The sequence below is a fragment of the Brachycentrus maculatus genome, unplaced genomic scaffold, assembly GCF_059751285.1.
Source record: "Brachycentrus maculatus isolate JH-2025_06_01 unplaced genomic scaffold, ASM5975128v1 h1tg000013l, whole genome shotgun sequence".
NCBI classification, from domain to species: Eukaryota; Metazoa; Arthropoda; class Insecta; order Trichoptera; family Brachycentridae; genus Brachycentrus; species Brachycentrus maculatus.
In genome coordinates this window covers 87,308-110,000 of record NW_028280767.1, presented here as the reverse complement: position 1 = coordinate 110,000, position 22,693 = coordinate 87,308, and the positions used below count along the sequence as shown (strand labels likewise).

Sequence of the window (22,693 nt, the reverse complement as noted above, 5' to 3'; positions counted from 1 at the left end):
AAAATATAAATATATATATATATATATATATATATATATATATATATATATATATATACATAAATATATATATTTCGGTGGGATGCCTATCTTAAAACGTTTGCCCCATATCAAGAAACATCTGTTTTATTTATCTTTAATTATACAAAGGTACTTCATTAATTTATCAGTTAGTTAAAACGGAATGTTTATATCCTTTTTGTACTCCCTCCTAAATTTCTATGAAATGCTTTTACTGCGCTTAACTTTGCAAATGATGTGATTAAAGGTATACTCGTAAATGTTTTTATTGAGTATATTTTCTTTATTTGATATGAATTCGTTACCTATCATTAAAAAAAATAACCAGGTAAAATGACACTAATCAACCCATACGGTAATTTAATTGCTAACATCGCCAGAAACGCAAAACGTGGAGCAAATTCGCGATACAAAGAAGGGTAGAACGCAAAATATCGCGTGGGCAAGAAGGGGTGAGGTGGAGGGTGGTCCGATGGGCGGATCTTCATCCCCTAACAGAAGGCTGCATGTGGCAGTGCGCGCGCAACGGCGTCTTCGGAGACTGGAGGCGTATTGGGAAGGCTTATAAGGGATGAAATATTTTCAGGCACCATCACTTTGCTGAGGGTGCGGAGCTGAGAGGAACTTACACTCGACGCTGCCTGCATTCCTGAGCAACAAGTTACCTTGACAACAAGTTTTCTGAACAACATCAATCAGGTACGTAGATTGAATTAACCTTGAGCTTTTAACAATTCACTGATAAAAAAATCATGTATAGACATTATCTGAAAATTACTAACGAATCAATTAATGAAAAAAATGATTTTCTCAAAATCTTTTTTGGGAAAACACATATCGCTCACTCCTTTCAAGAACGTCATAAATTAAAAAACTTGATTTTCAGGAGAACGTTTTTAATGTTCAAAAACATAACACAATGTATTAAATATCAAGCCATTTATTGAACTTTTTACCATGCAAAAGATCTGTTTAGGTAAAACCTGAAGGTTTTTTCTCCATTTGAAAAATGTTTAGCATATTTAAAAAAAAATTAAACAATACCATTTCTTCAAAATGCAAAAAAACAACATTTTCTGCCCTGTAGCGGGTAAATATTAAGTTAAAAATATGTCGCTTTTGCTGGGATACAGTACATTTTCAGGGCATTCCGAAAGCATGCACAACTGAAAATTGACAATTTTTGATTTATGACGTTCTTGAAAGGAGTGAGCGATATGGGATCCTGATGATGAAAAAAATGTAAGAGATAAAAAACGATGCTTGAACAGTGAGTGCCTCACGCGCATGCTCGTTATTGCGGTTAGATTTTTTTCCCTTTAGATGAAAAAATAATTATGCAAATTAATTTTAAAACGTCCATCTTGGAAAATGTTATAAATATCAAGGTAGGTTCGTATTTCGTATTTTACGCTTATTACACGATAAATTAACGTAATATTCTTGTTATTACCAGCTGTTCTTTGTTATGTTATTAAATGTACGTTCAACAGGTGTCGTTTTTCAAAATGTCCAACTAAGAATACAAAGAAGTCTCACATATTAAATTTTGAAATTCTGAATAACGAATAAAATGATTGAAAATGAATCAAAATTCAGTTTTTAAATTTCATCTGACGAATTTAAGAATAGAAACAGTCACGAAAGTTGAGTTTTGAAATTACGAGTAGTGAATTAATATATGAAAGGGATTAAATTCTAAATGAACAATTAAGAAAGAAAAAAAAGGTTTAAAAAATTGAATGAAATTTAATTAAGGCTTTTTTATTCCTAAAATAATTTTTTATTCCTAAGATTCATCTTAATGCTTAGAATGACCATTAGAGAGCAATTTCAGAGTTATTTTTCTTATCTCAAAATAGACGAAGAAAAATATGAATTCTGGATATTATCAGGAAAATTAAAATACCATGTTAATACCTATGGTAGCTTTTTATATTCTTCTTCATATTTGTTCAGATATAATTTTTTTAAATCTAAAAATAAATCCTAAATGTGGACACACTCAAAATAAAATAAAATATAAATAAAATATTACTTAAATAATTTAAAACGTTGCAAACATTGGAAGTTTGATATAAATATATAAAATGATGCATAAGGCACTACGTCATATAAACGCAGTGTTATCTTGATCGTTTACACATGAAGGAAAGGTGATCAGCCCTCCGCTTCAGGTACCAGTCCAGGGTAATAATATTGAATAAATATTACAGTGAAAAAATCACTTATATTTATTTTACCCCCCTTGGGAATCGAGCCCGGGACCTCCAGAATGGTAGCCGAGCGTGCTGACCATTACACTACGGAGGCGGAGGAATAATTGATATAACGTAAATAAAAATATTCCTAATATACATGAATTTATAAATTCTACCTCAATACAACGAAATTTATTCTTTAATTTGTCACAGAAAAAAATACGCTGTATCGACGAGAAAAACTGCGATTGATTATTTTATTTGATAATTATTTTTATACTTCAATAAATATTCCTTTGACAAAATTTCTGAAATTTTAATAGAGTCTGGGTTGGAAAATTAGATCTAAGTCTATAAGTTTTTGAGAGAGATTTTTCAGATTGACTGAAATTCATAGCATTCTTTCAGTTCAATTATCGATCGGAAAACTTATAATTTAGCAATTTTAAAATCAAAAGATAGAGTTTCGTATTTTATTGGCATTAGATTTTTATAAAGTATGTGATCACTGCTGCACTTCAGGGACTAGGCCAGGGTAATACGAAATAAATATTAGAAAGTAATATCACTAATATTTATTTTCATCCCTCCCCTCAGTGAACCAAACCCAAGACCTACAGTACGGTAGCTAAACACGCTGACCATAACACCACGGATGTGGACTTTATCTCTGTAATCTTGTAATCTTTATATTTATTCATAAATTTGGCGTTTTATTTGTAGAACTCCATTTCAGTTTTAATTTCAACTGTTAAAATCAAACGCTCATTTTTAGAGTCTACTAAATATTTTATTGTAAAGTATTTTATTGTAAGAAACACATAAAAATAAAATTTGTGACAGCAGTTTTATCTTGCATTTTCAAACAATTCAAACTAGTGTTATTAACCATAAAATACAATTCGCTCACTCCTTTCAACAACGTCATATGTACATGAAAAATCTTGATTTTTCAGGAGATCGTTTTTAAAGTTTAAGGATATAATAAAATGTATTAAAAATAAATATGAAGCCACTTATTGATCTTTTTAATGTGCAACAGAATTTTTTTGGTAAACCTGAAGGTTTTTTTTCTCCATTTGTTAAATAGTTAGTGAATTTAAAAAAATTATTAAACAAAACATTCTTCAAAATGCAAAAACAACACTTTCTGCCCTGTAGCGGGTAAATATTAAATTAAAAGTATAACGCTTTTGCTGGGATATAGTACATTTTTGGGACATTCCAAAAACATACACAATTGAAAATTTACGATTTTTAATATATGACGTTGTTGAAAGGAGTGAGCGAATTGAATAGACTCTAAAAATCAGTGTTTGATTTTAACATTTAAAATATAAATGATATTATCCCTACTCAAAGACAGTTCCTTCAATTTGAGTGTACACTTATTATGAAACTCAACTTACAATTCACGTTTCTGTAATGTTTGTTTTGTTTTATTAAGGCTTATCGAAGAAGAATTAGGTATTCTGCTGTGAACTAAATTTATACCCAAAATTATCTAAGTACTCTCTTGCTGTCAAACTTTGCAATGTGAAACTTATTTTGCGAACTGTCTGTCCTTCACAAAACTACCGAAAATTCCATTAATTATTCTTACAATCGATACACGAACGTGACAAAAGATGGTTTGGCGTTTCCGAATTTCCCCCAAAGAAAAACTTTGAATGAGTTTTTCGAATCGTAGTGTAGTTAGAGCGACGGCAAGTGTTAGGTAAATAAACAACCTCCTCTTATTTTCTGCGATCCGAGCTATTATTTTTTACGAGTGATGCTTTTTTTCAACTCCATTACTGAGCATTAAATGCAAAACACTTTTTAAAGGACTTAACTGAAATGGAAATATTTTTACAGCTTATAACTCAATTATAAGACCATTTAAATTTCAATCGCACTATATATATACTCAAGATCTTTAAAAACTATATTTCTCTGCATTGTATGTATGTCCCTACTAGATTCAACATCATACACACCCACACACACCCACACATACACCCACACACACTCACACACCCACACCCACCCACCCACCCACCCACCCACACACACACACCCACACACACACACACACACACACACACACACACACACATTCATTCATTTACAACATTTTGAGTGTGTCCAAATACTTGTTCACAAAATCTGGATTATCTCCAATTACATGAGTTATTTTCATATTATTTTTGACATCTCATCAAAGATGAACTTCCAAGAATTTGAGTAGTGTGGTTGTCAATAATGGGTAGAATTGGTGAATGTTACACGTGTGTAAAGTGATCACTTAAACCAGCCTATGACGGTCGTCAGCCCCGTAAATGCCCAGACTTCCATATTCTTCTTCATCTTTAATGAGATGTCAAAAATAAAAAAAATAAAAAAAAATATAAAAAAATAACATTCATTCATTTGCTAGATCTACACTTAATATTTTGTACTTATCTTTTTATTTCTGTGGTTAACTACATATAATTGGCTTGTTTAATATCTTTTAATTTGTTGCTGTAATTTACCCAAAAAAATATGAATAAGGCTTATCATCACAAAATTATCTCATTAGTATGAAATCGTGTTTCATTAGTATGAAATAAAAATTCAGCCTAGATGAAGAAGAATTTGGAAGTCTGGGAATATACAGGGATCACAACCTATCATCTCTCTCATGTTACGATATGTGACTTACGTGACGCATACTTCAAAAATTCAAATAATTTTTTGACATCTCATCATAGATGAAGAAGAATATGGAAGTCTAGGCGTTCACGGAGCTTATGACCGTCATAGAGTGGTCACTTTACACACTTGTAACATTTACCAATTCTACCCATGATTGACAACCACACCACTCAAATTCTTAGAAGTTCTATAAAAATGATCCAATTTCGAAACTTTGTTCAAGAATCATTCGAATATTTACTAGGGAAATCTATTGATGAGATGAAGAAGCTTATTTATTGAGCTATTTGTATGTGAGGTCCGAATTCTGGATTTTAATCGCATACACGAGAAAAGCCAGAAAAAGATTTATTTTATTTTATAATTTCAGCTAATAATTTAACCAGATAATTTATTAACAATATTTTGAGTATTTGGACACACTCAAAATGTTGTTGCTTTAAATTTGACTCACAACTCTCATCCAATTATCGATTGTCGAATCACCGCCTCAGGTTTCACTTCGAAAAAAACACTATCATTTTGCTACGGCAGATTATGTGAAATAGGTATTGAGTTAAGAAAACCTTGAATTTTCGAATTACGTTGGAATGATAGTCTGCTCCTGATTAAATGGGGACCATTTAGCTCGAGAAAGAAACACTTAATACGCCCGAACAGCAGCGATTCGTAGTTGAGATAGAATAATGTATTTTTAATACTAAAAGAATATATTGATTTGGAAAATGTTGGGATTTTCTTCACTACTGTGTATGTTATATATATATATATATATATATATATATATATATATATATATATATATATATATATATATATATATATATATATATATATATATATATATATATATATATATATATATATATATATATATACATATATATATATATATATATATATATATATATATATATATATATATATATGTGTATGTATAATATCTATATATATGTAAATATATATATATATATATATATATATATATATATATATATATATATATATATATATATATATATATATATATATATATATATATATAAATATATATATTTATAAATAATAATAATAATAATAAATATATATTTTGTCCGCCTTCGTAGTGTAATGGTCAGCACGCTCGGCTACCGTTCTGGAGGTCCCGGGTTCGATTCCTAAGGGGGGTAAAAATAAATATAACTGATTTTTTCACTGTAATATTTATTCAATATTACCATGGACTGGTACCTGTAGCGGAGGGCTGATCACCTTTCCTTCATAAGTAAAATGATCATGAAAACACTGCGTTTATAAGACACAGTGCCCTATGCACCATGGGGGTGCGGATAAGGGTTTTATTATTATATATATATATATATATATATATATATATATATATATATATATATATATATATATATATATATATATATATATATATATATATATATATATGTAGATATATATATATATATATAACGTGGTAATATTTTCTTTTTGAAAATTAAGTGTAAATAATATGTAAAGTGGGTGTATAATAATAAAATAAACAATGTGTTGCTTTGTAATTAAAGTTTATTCTTAATTTATCTTTATAATAATTTTTATATCTATCTATCTATCTATTTATCTGATTCTGACAGTTAATAATATTATCGGAAGTCTTTTGTTTTATTCTGAGCGACGCATGCGGCATCTGGTGGTAGAACTGTTTTATGTAGGTACTTTTTGTAAGTACTTAATAAAATGTATAGGTAGGTACCTAGTTATTTTATTACATCTCCCGATGAAAATTCATAGTAAAATTTTCACTCGTCCTCCGGATCATCTTCTTGTAGTGAAGGGACTGGTATAAGTTTAGTGATATGATAAAGTTTTTTTTTTTTTTTTTCTTTCTTTCTTTTTTTTCCTTCTTTTTTTTCTTTTTTTTTTTCTTTCTTGTTTTTTTTTCTTTCTTTTTTTTCCGTTCTTTTTTCTTTCTTTCTTTTTTTTTTATTTTTTTTTTCTTGACCCTTTTAAAGTAGACACAGTTTTTTTTCAATTCATTTGTTTTTTTCTTTTGAATTCCTTCATTTTTATTCAGATCTCTTAAAGTATCTTCTAATATAACCAAATGTACAACTTTTAATTGTTCATCTGCATTTTCATTCGATTTTAATACTGGATTCCTGCTTAGACAATCTACTTCTAAATTCTTCTTTCCTGGAGTATATTTTATTTTATCTTTCGTAGAAGTTTTTTCTACTTTATTTTTATTTTCATTCTTCAAGCACTGTTTCTGTGTTATTTGTATGTCTTCATTTTTATTCTGATCTTTTAAAATATCTTTTAATTTAACCAAATTTACAACTTTTAATTGTTCATCTGCATTTTCATTCGATTTTAATACTGGATTCCTGCTTAGACAATCTACTTCTAATTTCTTCTTTCCTGGAGTATATTTTGTTTTATATTTTGTAGTATTTTTTTCTACTTTATTTTTATTTTCATTCTTCTAGCACTTTTTCTGTGTAATTTGTAAATCTTCATTTTTATTATTAATCTTATCATCCTCCTTTGTTTTAAACCAGCACCTTGCTTCAGAGTGATATCGAGTTCCCTTATTTAAATTTTCACAAATCTTACATAGACTTTTATCTTTAATTTTATCACTAGTTCTTAGATTTCCACGTCTTCTTTGATTATCTTCTAATCGTTTTCTTTGATCATCTTCTAATTTTTCTCTCTCACTCCGAACATATTGCAGTAATTGTTTTAATACATCTAATGTTTCATAATCCATTTCCAACTAACAAAATTGTCGTTTTATAACGTGGTAATATTTTCCTTTTGAAAATTAAGTGTAAATAATATGTAAAGTGGGTGTATAATAATAAAATAAACAATGTGTTGCTTTGTAATTAAAGTTTATTCTTAATTTATCTTTATAATAATTTTTATATCTATCTATCTATCTATCTATCTGATTCTGACAGTTAATAATATTATCGGAAGTCTTTTGTTTTATTCTGAGCGACGCATGCGGCATCTGGTGGTAGAACTGTTTTATGTAGGTACTTTTTGTAAGTACTTAATAAAATGTATAGGTAGGTACCTAGTTATTTTATTACATATATATATATATATATATATATACATATATATATATATATATATATATATATATATATATATATATATATAAATATATATATATATATATATATATATATATATATATAAATATATATATATATATATATATATATATATATATATATATATATATATATATATATATATATATATTTATATATATATATATAAATATATATATATATATATATATATATATATATATATATATATATATATATATATATATATATATATATATATATATATATATATATATATATATATATATATATATATATATATATATATATATATATATATATATATATACATATATATATATATATATATATATATATATATATATATATATATATATATATATATATATATATATATATATATATATATATATATATATATATATATATATATATATATATATATATATATATATATATATATATATATATATATATATATATATATATAATATATATATATATATATACAGACGCCAGCACTCAAATGTTTCCAAACTGAAAATATCTACAACAAAAAAGCGATTTCTTGATAGATTTTTAGTTAAAATTATGATATACTTAAAAGAGTGCCTATTTAGTTACCATTTTTTTTCTTCGTAATTTCAAAGTCAATTTGTAAATACTCATGTCTATAGATTAAATTATTGGTGAAAAGGTTCAATACCATTAATTTCTTTTGTCTCTTAGGATGTATGTTTGTCCTGGCTGTAAGTGAGTTTCTGTAAAAATATGTGAAATTTTTTGAAGCTTGATTTAAGCAATAATAATTACATGGTTAAAAAAAATTATAAAAAAAAACAAAAATTAAGTTCTATGTTCAATGCGTTCAATACTATTCTGTGCTTTTAAAAGAATAATATTTATTCACCAAGAAACAGTTTTGCATCGTATGTAACAATATCTCTTCGTAAACCTCGTGTTCAAAAGCATAGTAACACATTTATATAAAGTTATACTTTCATTCTAAAGTTACATTTTACAAGTTAAAAGATAGTAAAAAAAAGTTTTATAATATTAAACTCGAAATACTCGGGACGCTTTTAAAAAAAACAAAGAAACGTCATTTGAAGTTCATTGAATATTTCACAAAACCATTTTTTTTTGCCATATTATTAGTATTTTTATTTTATACTAACTGTACACGGCCGGCGTTGCTGTGCTCCATTTTGTTAAAATGGAAATGATGTAGTCCTTGTCATAAATTTATTTTTACATTATGGTATCGATTTTTTTAATTGTTATTTATTTAAAAATAATATTGTACAAAGAAATTTGCTACTACAACTATGGTGAGATGAGACATTTTGAAGAAAAAAAAAGGCGTTTGAAAAGTGTGTTAAAATATTACGCATAATAAATCACTGTGAATAGTGATGTGAGCGTACATACTCTATAAAATTGAGCCTTTTTACGTTTTTTAATTTTGAATTGAAAGTGACCTTAGTTATATACCTTTTAAAAAATTCCAAAACACTTACAAATGAACCAATAAATGTGAACGCGAGAACAGAAAGAGGAGATCATTCAGAACCTAAAATATGGTGGTGTCAAAAGTCTACGTTATGGGAGGGCATATGACTAGATGTATGAAAGTGAAGGAAGCTAGGAGTGTATGTCAGGACAGAAGAGTGTGGCGTTTTAACCTCTCTGCTTACCCCTGCAAGGAAATGGCCTTATAGTAGTAGTTCCTATGCTCCTGGCGTCGCGGGTTCGATTCCCGCCGTTTGGAAAATTGAATCGATCAATATTAATTTTCAATCGGTCTGGGTGTTTGTGATGTATTTTTCACACCCGCCTTCCTTATCCTAGCTATCATATCAATTCTGTAGACAAGCCTCTTGAAAAGGATAGCTTTGAAAAGTTATTAATTGTGTACGTTTTTAAACGAATAACATTTCGTTTAAAAATGTACACAATTTAAATAAAACTCCCAATTATTTTTAATATTCTTAATATTTAGAACACTAAATTTGTGGTTCGTCATTGCTACAATTTTTTTAAAAGTAATAGTTAGTATTTATTTAACCACTCACCGAGATTTAAGTCTACCGGTTTTAGACGTACCCGTCTCTTCGTCAGGACAATCACTACAACAGCATTCAAACTAGACGAATATTGTTTGTAAAGACATATTGGTGTGGCGTTCTATTTTCTCTGCCCACCCCTGCGGGGAAGAGAAATGATGTTTATTTAAAACAATTAAGAAATCATCGGGTTGGAAAAGGACAAAATATCGAAGTTTTAACTAATTTTGTAATACAAAAGGATTTAATATTTTTTTTAGAGACATGTAATTTTAGCTGGTTTGATGGTCGTGATCAATGACTATTGGAAACCCATATAAACACCTTCGAAAACATGCTTTAAAAATGTTTTTAAAGATTTTCAAATGGTGTTTACATTCTCAGAGCCTCGTGTAAATCAACTCACCATATTTTAACCCATAACGAAGTATAATATTTCAACCGCAATGCTTCTCGTCATATCCCACCTCATACAAAAACCCATTCAGTTATTTCAATAGCATTCGAGATAAACACGCATTGCCGGCATTTCTAAAACCGGAAATTCAGAATATCCAGCCAAGAATCTTAATGCACTATATTTTGAGTGTGTCCAAATAGTTGTTCGCAAACCTGTATGTTCTCCACTTATTTTACATTTTTGATATCTCAACATAGATGAAGAAGAATATGGAAGTCTAGGTATTTGCAGGGCTTGCCTGTCATATGTCAGTCGAGTGATGACTTTACACACGTGTAATATTCACCGTTCCACCCATGATTGACAGCCATACTACACATTTTTTTGGAACTCTAAATACAAAGTGAGTTCACAGCAGTATCTGTGGTTGATTTGAAAAAGTTTTATTTAGCAGAGACCTTTTTATTTAGATGTATGCAATATCTGATTATTTATATATGTATTATATTTTTTATTGTTACGCGGTATGATCGATAATCCTGAAACCATCCGGAGCACTGGTTGTTCCCGATAGTTACCTAAGAGACAGCGTCGGCATAGATTGTTTTACATTCCTATATACAGAACCAACCTGCCTATGGTTATAACTGTAGGAAGAGCTGGAACAATATCGAGCTGGATATTGATCTATTCCATATGTCTGAGAGGGTATTCCGAAGCACGATCTTAAACAAGATTGTTCGTGCTTACTTTCCAATATAAATTTTTATTTTGGAAAGTATTTCTTTAATTTTTCCTTCACGACACTGCGTTTATATGATGCAGTGCCCTATGCACCAGGGTATAAGGGTTTGAAGAATCTATATTTGAATCATATTAGATTTAATTGAAATTGAATTCAATTGAATTGAATCCGAATCCCGAATTATTTTATATACTGGGAGAAGCCTGAAAATATGATTTTAATTTTTTTATGCAGCTTATAATTCGACCAGTTATTTTATTCACAAAGTTTTTGGGGGTGTGTAAAATTTGTTTACAAATCTGGGTTTTTCGATCGAGGGTTCGGAATTTGCGAACAAGAATTTGGACAAATTTATATTGAATAAATTTATATAATTTGTAATAAACAAAAAATAAATAAAATATTGAGAGCGTTTCTTGTAATATATCGCTCACTCCTTTCAACAACGTCATATTTCAAAAAACCTCGATTTTCAGTTGTGCATGTTTTCGGAATGCCCAGAAAATATAATATACTTTGTCCCAGAAAAGCGGCATATTTTCAACTTTATAATTACCCGCTATAGGGCAGAGAGTGTTGTTTTTGAAGATTTAAAAAAATATATATTTATAAAATATAAAACTCTTATCCGCACCCCAATGGTGCATAGGGCACTGTGTCATATAAACGCAGTGTTATCTTGATCGTTTCCACATGAAGGAAAGGTGATCAGCCCGCCGCTTCAGGTACCAGTCCATGGTAATATTCAATAAATATTACTGTGAAAAAAATATTACTTTTTTTTTTAAATATACTAAATATTTTTTGAATGGGGTAAAAACATTCAGGGTTTACCTTAAAAGATCTGTTGCACAGTAAAAAGTTCAAAAAGTGGCTTGATATTTATTTTTAATACATTTCATTTTATTCTTAAACTTTAAAAACGATCTCCTGAATTTTTTTTTTTATATTTGACGTTGTTGAAAGGAGTGAGCGATATGTCATCTGTTTATCATACATGTGAGTTCTGAAGCTCGCATATGAAATTGAGGAAAATTTTTGACACGTACTATGTTTTCATTTAATATGGGGTTTGAATACAAATTCAATGTGATAATAGATATATCAAACATACGAAAATTAATATCCATTTCCTTTCCGAATTCAGTGTAAGAAATTGTTTGCTATTTTTGAAAAAATATTTTTAACTATCTGTACTCGATCACTTGTTGCTGTTGCTCAGTCTTATTAAATGGAAAAGAAATAAAATTAAAAGCACACACATCATAATGTTATTGTGGTATTTGCAATGTAAAATGAATTTTTAAAATAAATTCTATCCATTTTTTAATTAAGTTTCACTTAGTAAATACCATTATTTTTTTAAATGTAGCATGTATTACAACGGTTTTTAAATAAATTTAGTTTTTATTTTTTTATTATTTTTTAATTAAGCATATATTACTTTTAAATATATTCGAGTGTATTTAAATCTAACAGTAAACATTTTTAAAAAATTCTTTCAGACTCTTTTTATTCTTTATACATTCAGGCATCTTATCATGTATTTCCAAACCCTTATGCTCTATACAATTTGGGAACGCTGTTTTTTTTCTTCAAAAATGTCTTATTTTATCATTATTTCTAGTATTATATTTACGATCTTTTACTTATTTCTAACTTCTTTATCCTTAAAACATTTTGGTAATTTATCGTTCAAATTTTTATATATAAAGATAAGTAGATTATAAATTAGTCTCTTTTTTAATGGTAACCAGTTGAGTTCTTCTATTTTTCTCAAATACTATTCTCAAAACTTAGTGGTATTTCCAAAGTTAAACCTTAATTAAGTAAAATTTAAGTTGAAAATTGATAAATTCCTCTCTCTATTGTGGTTCTCGATGCTGAAAGTTTGTAATCAACTGTATCAATTTTTACTTTGCCTCCAACTGTCCTAAATAGTCAGTGACACAATATTACAGTCAGGCCACTCACTCAAGTTTTAAAGCCAGGATTTAGGTCCTCTTCTCACTGCGTTTACCTCCGACATTGTCGTGTAATAAAAGACGTATTATTTTGTATTACTCTCCCTTCATAAAACGCCTAAAGCACTCAAGTTTATTTTTTCTTTACGGTGTATAAACTTTATCCTCTCACAAACTTCCTCATTTTGAATTCACTTCACTGAAAACCGACGATATTTTCAGCATTTATATAAAGTATCAAATTTTGAGACGAAAAATGAATGATTTATTCACAGACACTGAATGAATTCGCCACACGGATGATACATCAATACTAACGGTGTCGCAACATGAGATGAAACATTTGAGAATTACAGAGCTTACGACCTGGTACTTGGCCAACTTAAGTGATCACTTTATACACTTGTGTGACCTTCACCATTCTGTAAAATATTGTACATCCATATCGTATAAATTTTTGGAATTTTTATATGTTTTGCTTTCCTGTGTTGGTATCAATTAAATTTAAACTTGTGCGTGTGTATATATGTATATACAAATATATATTTATATATGTATTTACATATATATATATATATATATATATATATATATATATATATATATATATATATATATATATATATATATATATATATACATATATATATATATATATATATATATTACACAAACCATCTTAACCCACCTTTCATGATTTTATCGATAATGCTCATCTCAGCCTTGTATTCTTTCCTTATATCAACCATCGATATTATATGTAGTTTTGGTGCATATTCCTTTATTTCGACTGCATTCAGTCTACTTACATTCTGCTTTCGCCGACTTCAAGCCTAGATTTTAACATCACCCAGAATTTGTGAATACACTCGAAATTGTTGTATTTCGACTTACTGTAAAACAAGCTTATTTTCATGTACAAATAACGTATCACGTGAAAAGCAAACTTAAATCATATCCTTAAAATTATATAAAAACGTGTTGTATTATGTACGAGTGCTTTCGTAATATTAACGTAAATTCCTAAAAGAAGGTTCAGTAAAGTGAATACCCAGCATGAATATGAATTGAGTATCAGGGAAACATGTGTGTTGCTTCATTCCTAGACTATATCTCCGTTTGTAAATCTGGTCAAGATCCAAGATTATATCAGGGTGATATATGAAGAAGAAAAAAATCAACAACATTTTGACCGAGTCCAAATACTTGTTCACAAATCTGGATTATCTCCAATGATATGAGTTATTTTTGAAATCACAAAAAATAATATAAAAAATATTTGAGATGTCAAAAAATAATATGAAAAAAAATTGGAGAGATTTGTGAACAAGTATTTGGACACGCCAAAATGTTTTTTAAAAAATATCTGGTCAAATCAAAAGCTAAAATAATAAAATGAAAAGTTTTTTTTGCGTTTCTCATGTGTGATTATAATTCAGGATTCTGACTTCACATATAATATATTCGAGTTTCTGCTTAGTAAAAAAGCTTCTTCATCTCACTAATAGATGTCTCTAATGAAAATTCTAGTGATCTATGTACAATGCTTTGAAATTGGATCAAAGGTATATATAGAACTTCCAAGAATTTGAGTAGTGTGGTTGTCAATCATGGGTAGATTTGGTGAATGTTACACGTGTGTAAAGTGATTCATCCTATGACGGTCGTAAGCCCCGTAAATGCCCAGACTTTCCCCCCAGCCCACTCTCAACCTGCAATAAATTTCCTCTCCTCTACTGAACACAAATAAATTTATATAAAAAGACTGAAAATTTTAATTAAAAAATATATAAATGGCTTTCTTCAAGGTAAAGGAATCTAGGGAGGAATGTGAGGCCTACAGAGCTATCACCAAAGTCTTTTAAGTGCTATTGCTAAAATGTATGGACGAACCCTTTAAGAAAGAGTTAGAGACATAACAAAAGACAAAGTGTGGGATGTTCAGAGCGGATTTATGAATGGGAAAGGATGTACAGATTAAATTTTTGGTCCACGCAATATGTCGGAAAAGTTTGCGAAATATTTATCACCGCGTCCACATTCATGCGTCTCGTCATACATATTCGCAGATTATTCCGACTCATTGACTTTACCACTTGTATGTATTTCACATATTTGATTTTGCCAAGTTTTCCACGGTCTCTATCTGCTCCTATTTCCAACATATTCACATCACGAATATTTTTCACCGTTCTTTCCTCACTCGTTCATCCCACAAGTCCAAACCACCTCAACGCACCTTATTTTTAACTTTTCACAATTTTAACGATAAGGCTTGTGCCATCAATTTTCATTGTTTGAGATAAATATGAAGTGCATAAGTTCTTCTACCCCTTATTCGCACCCAATGGTGCATAGGGCACTGCATCATTTAAACGCAGTGTTATCTTGATCGTTAACACATGAACGAAAAGTGATCAGCCCTCCGCTTCAGGTACCAGTCCAGGGTAATATTGAATAAACCATAAAGTGAAAAAATCACCTAAATCTATTTGACTCTACTCCAGCACATGTATACATATCGCTCACTCTTTTTAACAACGTCATATCGCTCACTCCTTTCAAGAACGTCATAAATCAAAAATTGTAAATTTTCAGTTGTGCATGTTTTCGGAATGCCCAGAAAATGTACTATATCCCAGCAAAAGCGCCATATTTTTAACTTAATATTTTACTGCTACAGGGCAGAAAGTGTTGTTTTTGCATTTTGAAGAAAAGGCATTGTTTAATTATTTTTTTCAAAAAAACCGAATATTTTTCAAATGAAGAAAAAAACTTCAGATTTTACCTAAAAAGATCAGTTGCACAGTAAAAAGTTCAGTAAGTGGCTTGATATTTATTTTTAATACATTGTATTATATTCTTAAACTTTAAAAACGTTCTCTTGAAAAATCAAGTATTTTGATTTATGACGTTCTTGAAAGGAGTGAGCGATATATAAAAAAAAAACATGATTTTTAGGAGATCGTTTTTAAAGTTTTCAATATACTACAATGTTTTAAAAATAAAAATCAAGCCACTTATTGAACTTTTTACTGTGCAACAGATCTTTTTAGGTAAAACCTGAATGTTTTTTCACCATTTGAAAAATATTTGGTATTTTTAAAAAAATAATTAAACGATACCTTTTCTTCAAAATGCAAAAACAACACTCTCTGTCCTGTAGCCAGTAAATATAAGTCACTTTTGCTGGGATAGTTAAAAATATGTCACTTTTGCTGGGATATAGTACATTTTTTGGGCATTCCGATAACATGCATAACTGGAATTTGACGATTTTCGATATATGACGTTGTTGAAAGAAGTGAGCGAAATGTGCTTCTGCTTTTAATGAAGTGGATGTTAACAACTTTTCTCCCTATCGAAAAGATTTTTTTCAGGAACATTAAGGGTTGTTTGCTCAGGCCTACAATCTTGTTTAGCATTTAACCATATAATAATGTACCTAAGCGAAATACGCAGGTAGCTGTTATGTTCGGTATAATGTTCCTCAGTTTGTATCATACCCAGTTAGGCGAATATCTAATTTCATTTTACGATGTGTACGTATGTAAGATTCTTCCCAGTTAACTTTACATGCCAGGAGACGCCTGAAATAATGACTTTTTTTCATTGAAGCCCAATATGCGTACGATAAATTTTATTTTCTTGAAACCCAAGTTTTAATTAATTTAGCTTAATTTTACGTTATTGAATTTTTTGCTTGAAATACCGTATTTGTGTTGAAAAATTAGTTTTTCTTCAAAATAAATATATGGTTTTTAAAAGAACACAGTTATTTTATTAAAAGGTATGGAATAAACTGTATAAAAGTTATGGAAAGGCTATTCTAAATATAAATAAATTTCTAATATGTATTCTAAAAAACATGTGTGGGAAATACGTCTGGCCCCTCGCGAGGCCGATCATGTCTTTAAGAAAAGTGTCCGTCGATGGTTGCTTCTCGTTGGAAGGGACAAGGTAGAAAGTGAATTAATTAAAGTCCAGGTGTAATTATTTTATTGAAAAACCTTCAAAGTGTAAATTCTTATTGTATGTAATGTATGTAATGTATATAATCTAATATTAATAACAAAAAAGTAAAAAATAAAAATTGTATTAACATGTAAGTATTTCGGCTCAACACAGGCCATGCCTAAAAAGCCGTAATACATTTAGTAAAAAAAAATAAAAATGTATCTATGAAATAAATAAATTTAAAAAAAAATTATCACTTAAACCTGGCATGAAATGTCGTAAGCTCTGAAATAACTTATATACTTCCATATGAGCTTCCATATTCACCTTTAAATATGTTGAGATGTCAATATATGTAAATAAATCCAGTGTGGACATACCCAGATTGGACGTATTCGCTGCGCAACGCTCAATAAAAGCAAGATTTAGGAGTTTTTTACCGTTTTTTTATATAGCTTTTTTTTTTAAATCACATTTTCATATGGTGTACGGAGTGCGTGGAATATTTTGGTATCGTAAGAGAAGGGTAATTAACTATAATCTAACTATGAGTATTTTAATGTTTTAGAATTAGAACATAAACCCTGATGATGACAAAGTTCTTGTCGAAACCGGTTGGAAAAAGTATACCAATAAAAAGTGGTTAAAAACAAAGTTTATAAAATGTGCCACAAAGTATCTGTGAAAAATATTCAAGAAATAAATTCAATTGATTAAATTATCATAAAATTTAAAGCGTATACTCGTATATTAACACAAATATTGTAAAGTAAACAAGAATACTCTTACAACATTTTGAGTGTGCCCAAATACTTGTTCACAAAATCTGGATTATCTCCAATTACAGAAGTTATCTTCATATTATTTTTTGACATCTCATCAAAGATGAAGAATGTTGTAAATAAATTATCTGGTCAAATTATAAGCTTAAATAATAAGAACACTCTTGTAAAGATGTAGAAGAATCTCGCAGTAGAATACCCCCTCAGACACATGGAACAGATCAATTACATACATATTACCACAAAGTGGTAATATGTATGTTATTGAACAAATCAACGAGGTAATGTAAGTTGAGAAAGATCTATTCATTTCTTGACAGTTCTAATTCGACGTATATTTCAAAGGATGGATTTCGTACGGAAGTTAAGCTTAGTAATGTAAATAATTAGAATCTAAAAATAAAACACTTGTCGAAGACCACTTTTTCAGTTAAAGAATTAATGTAAACACGATTAGTTTCGAGAATATATCGTGGGTATACTGGCAAAAAACGTTAACTCTAAAATCCCTGTTTGATTAATCCTTGTTATTTAAAGCTTTTAGCCTGAATAAAGTACCCGCTATTAAACTTAAAGTTCAATTTACTTTAAAACCACATAAATATGACACTAAAGATGTCTCTAGTGAAGTTCTAGTGATTCAAGAATAATGTTTCAAAATTGGATCATATATATATATATATATATATATATATATAACTTCCAAGAATTTGAGTAGTGTGATTGTCAATAATGGGTAGAATTGGTGAATGTTACACGTGTGTAAAGTTATCACTCAACCAGCCTATGACGGTCGTCAGCCTTGTAATTGCCCAGACTTCCATATTCTTCTTCATCTTTGATAAGATGTCAAAAATAATAAAAATTAAATATCTTTCAAAGAGAGTGCATGCCTCTGAAAATGAAAGTACAGACTGCGACTCCTCTTCATCAATATCAATAGTTTCTATCGTTTGAATATTGTCGTCGAATGGAACTAAATTGAGAAAATTAGAAGAATTAAAAAAAAAACGCTGACAAAATATATCAAATTCGCAAAGTAATTCAAACGGTGAATGCGGTAAAATGATGATAGAAAATCGATCAATGCGATCTTTTTTTGTATGCGATGAATTCGGGGTAGAAGAAATAAACGATACATCAGGAAAAACGAGGTCCAAATTCCGATAGTTGAAGTTCTACTGCGTTTGCCATCACTACCAAAGAAGGATGTATTTTCGACGTATATTATTTTCTCGACAGAAGTATCAAGATGAAATCTGATCACTTCGTAAGAGCTGCGAATTGTTTGCGAATAGCAGTAGGTATGAAGTCGGTCTCGTAGTTAGGAGGTAAGCAGTAATTACAAGGCAAATAGCGTTCATATTTACTCAATTTCTTAACCAGTACGGCCGATTCAAGCTGGGCCAATGCGGTGCCACCGGTAAAAGAGTATCAGAGATAATAATATGTACATATACATTGCAGAATCAGACGCAGCTTGCTTTAGACACGTTTTGGGATTATTTGCCTCCCGTAGTTTTCAGTCAACACTGCAAGAAGGCTAGAATATCCTACAAATTACGTATTCTACTCTAAATGAAGACTCTAAGGAGCATATATCGTTCACTCCTTTCAAGAACGTCATAAATCAAAAATTGTTAATTTTCAGTTGTGCATGTTTTTGGAATGCCCAGAAAATGTACTATATTCCAGCAAAAGCGGCATATTTTTAACTTAATATTTACCCGCTACAGAGCAGAAAGTGTTGTTTTTGCATTTTGAAGAAAAGGTATTGTTACTTATTTTTTTAAAATAAACTAATATTTTTCAAATGGAGAAAAAACCTTCAGGTTATACCTAAAAAGACCTGTTGCACATTAAAGAGTTTAGTAAGTGGCTTGATATTTATTATTAATACAATATATTTTAAAACATTAAAAAAGTTCTCCTGAAAAATCAAGTTTTTTGATTTATGACGTTCTTGAAAGGAGTGAGCGATATGGTAAAAGTCTACGAGATAGAACAAGGAACATAAGGATAAGAGAGATATGCGAGATGGAAGCTGTCGTTAGGTGGGGAACGAAGATTACAATGGTATGCGAACGTGAGGAGAATGGAACTATCCAGACTCCCCCACATTGCACTGCACGACCAATTTCTAGATAGATCACCAAAGAGATGGATTGACAGCTGAGAATCGACTTGTAAGAAGTAATCTCTCTTAAAAACACACCAAGAAAAAAAGAAGTATTGAAGACTATAATCTTTATTTTAAAGGATTTTTGTTTAAAATAAGACAATTTTGAGTTGGGTGTTCGCCTCAAAAAACATCGCGTCACACAATTGAAGTGTGTTTATTTGTACTACAAATGCATATGTGGTGTTGCGTGGTAGACTATATTGTTTATTGTACGATTTCCATCACTACAATGTTGCCAGATAGAGATAGGTTTCCATAGCATCGAATATATGGCCATTTTTAAGACTGAGGTAATTTTCAATCAAACACTGGACATTTTAATACAGGTTTTTTTTTATATTTAATTAGACTTTTCACTAGCCAAACTGAACGTCTGACCAATCAAATTAAACGTTTGGCAAACCAAATTGGACGCTATATAAACAATATGGGACTCTTTATAAATCAAAGTGGATGCCTTATGATTAAAATTGAACGTTTTGTAAACCAAAATGAACATTAACCAATCAAACTGGATGCTAGAAAAATCGAATTGGACCCCTTTTAAATCAAACTGGAAGTTTTTCAAACTAAATTGGATGTTTTCAATTCATTTTATAATTAAGGTATTTATTCATGTCAGTATACTTCTATGTACGCCTACTTCTCTGTATGTATCTCTACTTCTATGTATACTTCTATGTTCTATTGTCCGCCTCCGTAGTGTAATGGTTAACACGCTCGGCTACCGTTCTGGAGTGTCCCGGGTTCGATTCCCAGGGGGGTCAAATAAATATAAGTGATTTTTTCACTATAATATTTATTCAATATAACCCTGGACTGGTACCTGAAGCGGAAGGCTGATCACCTTTCCTTCATGTGTAAACGATCAAGATAACACTGCGTTTATATGGAGCAGTGCTTTATGCACCATTGGGGTGCGGATAAGGGTTTTTATTATTATTATACTTCTACAACATAAAAGTCTTTAATTGAATTTTATCTGTTTTTTTTAATTTTTCCTACACACATAAATATGTAGGCAGTTACTCACACTGACGGTAATATATTTTAGAAAATTCTAGATTAAAAATAAAAAATCTGTAACACGTAACATTTTTTGTAACGTCAAATAACAATAGTTAAACGTTCATTTTGATTTATAATATATCGAGCACAGTTAGTTTTGCAAGGTGTCCAATTCAGTTTTTAAAACGCAAAATTTAAAGTTGAAAACCTGTTTTGATTACGACTTTAAGGCGCAACCTGAATTACAGAGGTATTTTTTTAATGTAAAAAGTGAGTCTTATATATATAGTCTGTAAAGTTAGGTTTATTTCAGGGGTATTAGGATAAACCGAGACGTAAAATTTACCGAAATACGACATACTTACGACAAATAAACCATCGTGCGTACGGGGTATAATAATTACAATTTATGGGACAATATTTTCAGGAAAAAAAACGTCTCTTGGGGTCTTTAAAACTCGTAACTGAATATATGACATTATTTAGAATTCTGACTTTCTTACGTGGTCCTAAAAGTAACGTCCACCCCCGTGTAATGGTCACCTTTAGCTACCGTGCTGAAGGTCCCGGGTTTAATTCCCAGGAGAGATGAAAATAAATATAAGTGATTTTACAGTAATATTTATTTTCGAGATAGAATAAGAAACGCCAGGATCAGATAAATATGCGAGATTAAAGATGTCATTAGGCGGGGAAGGCAACGAAAAAGACAATGGTATGCGCATGTGAGGAGAATGGAACAATTCAGACTCCCCCCACATTGCACTGTACGGCCAACCCCATAGTAGACGACTCTCGGGCAGACGACCAAAGAGATGGGTTGATAGCTGGGAATCGACATAGTCATCGACAGGCTTATCCCTTTTAAAAACAGGCCACAAGGCCTACACCAAGATGAAGAAAACGAATATTTTATGCTCTATTAATTATTTATTATTACCCTCGACTAGTACCAGAAGCGCAGGAGTGATCGCCTTGCCTTTATTTGAGTAACAATACATAGCTTGGTTCATCTCACCATAGATGTCTCTCGTGTAGTCTACAGACTTCAAGTACTCTGTATCGAGTTTAATCAATATATCTAGATGTTTCAAGGATTTTAATAGTGTGGCTGTGGAGTGTTGAATTGGTGAATGTTACACGTGTGTAAAGTGATCACTTAAACCTCCCTTTGACGGTCGTAAGCCCCGTAAATACCAATACTTCCATGTTATTCTTCATCTGTCGAGATGTCAAAAATAACTTTACAATAGTAATACAACACTCTCCTTATCGTCCATTGTTTACTTTGTGTAATGCCACTTTTTTAAACACTTATTTGTGACAACCGGTTTCAGAAAATTATTCCATCTTCAGGTCATTAAAATAAAATTATTTCAATTTCACATTTCGCTCACTCCTTTCAAGAACGTCACAAATCAAAAAACTTGATTTTTCAGGAGAACGTTTTTAAAGTTTAAAAATATGACACAATGTATTAAAAATAAATATCAAGCCACTTATTGAACTTTTTACTGCGCAACAGATCTTTTTAGGTAAAACTTGAAGGTTTTTTTTCCATTTGAAAAATATTAAGTTTATTTTAAA

General features: G+C 29.9%; 1 protein-coding gene across 1 annotated transcript in view; it reads left to right on the top strand.

The window, feature by feature from the left end:
• The window catches only part of LOC148313369 (RYamide receptor-like), a 43,371-nt gene that overhangs the window by 4,483 nt on the left and 16,195 nt on the right, over window positions 1-22,693 (top strand). Inside the window, exon 2 of the mRNA XM_088263664.1 lies at window positions 608-720. The gene's annotated coding sequence lies outside the window, so the exon portion shown is untranslated. The remainder of the gene's footprint in view (window positions 1-607; window positions 721-22,693) is intronic.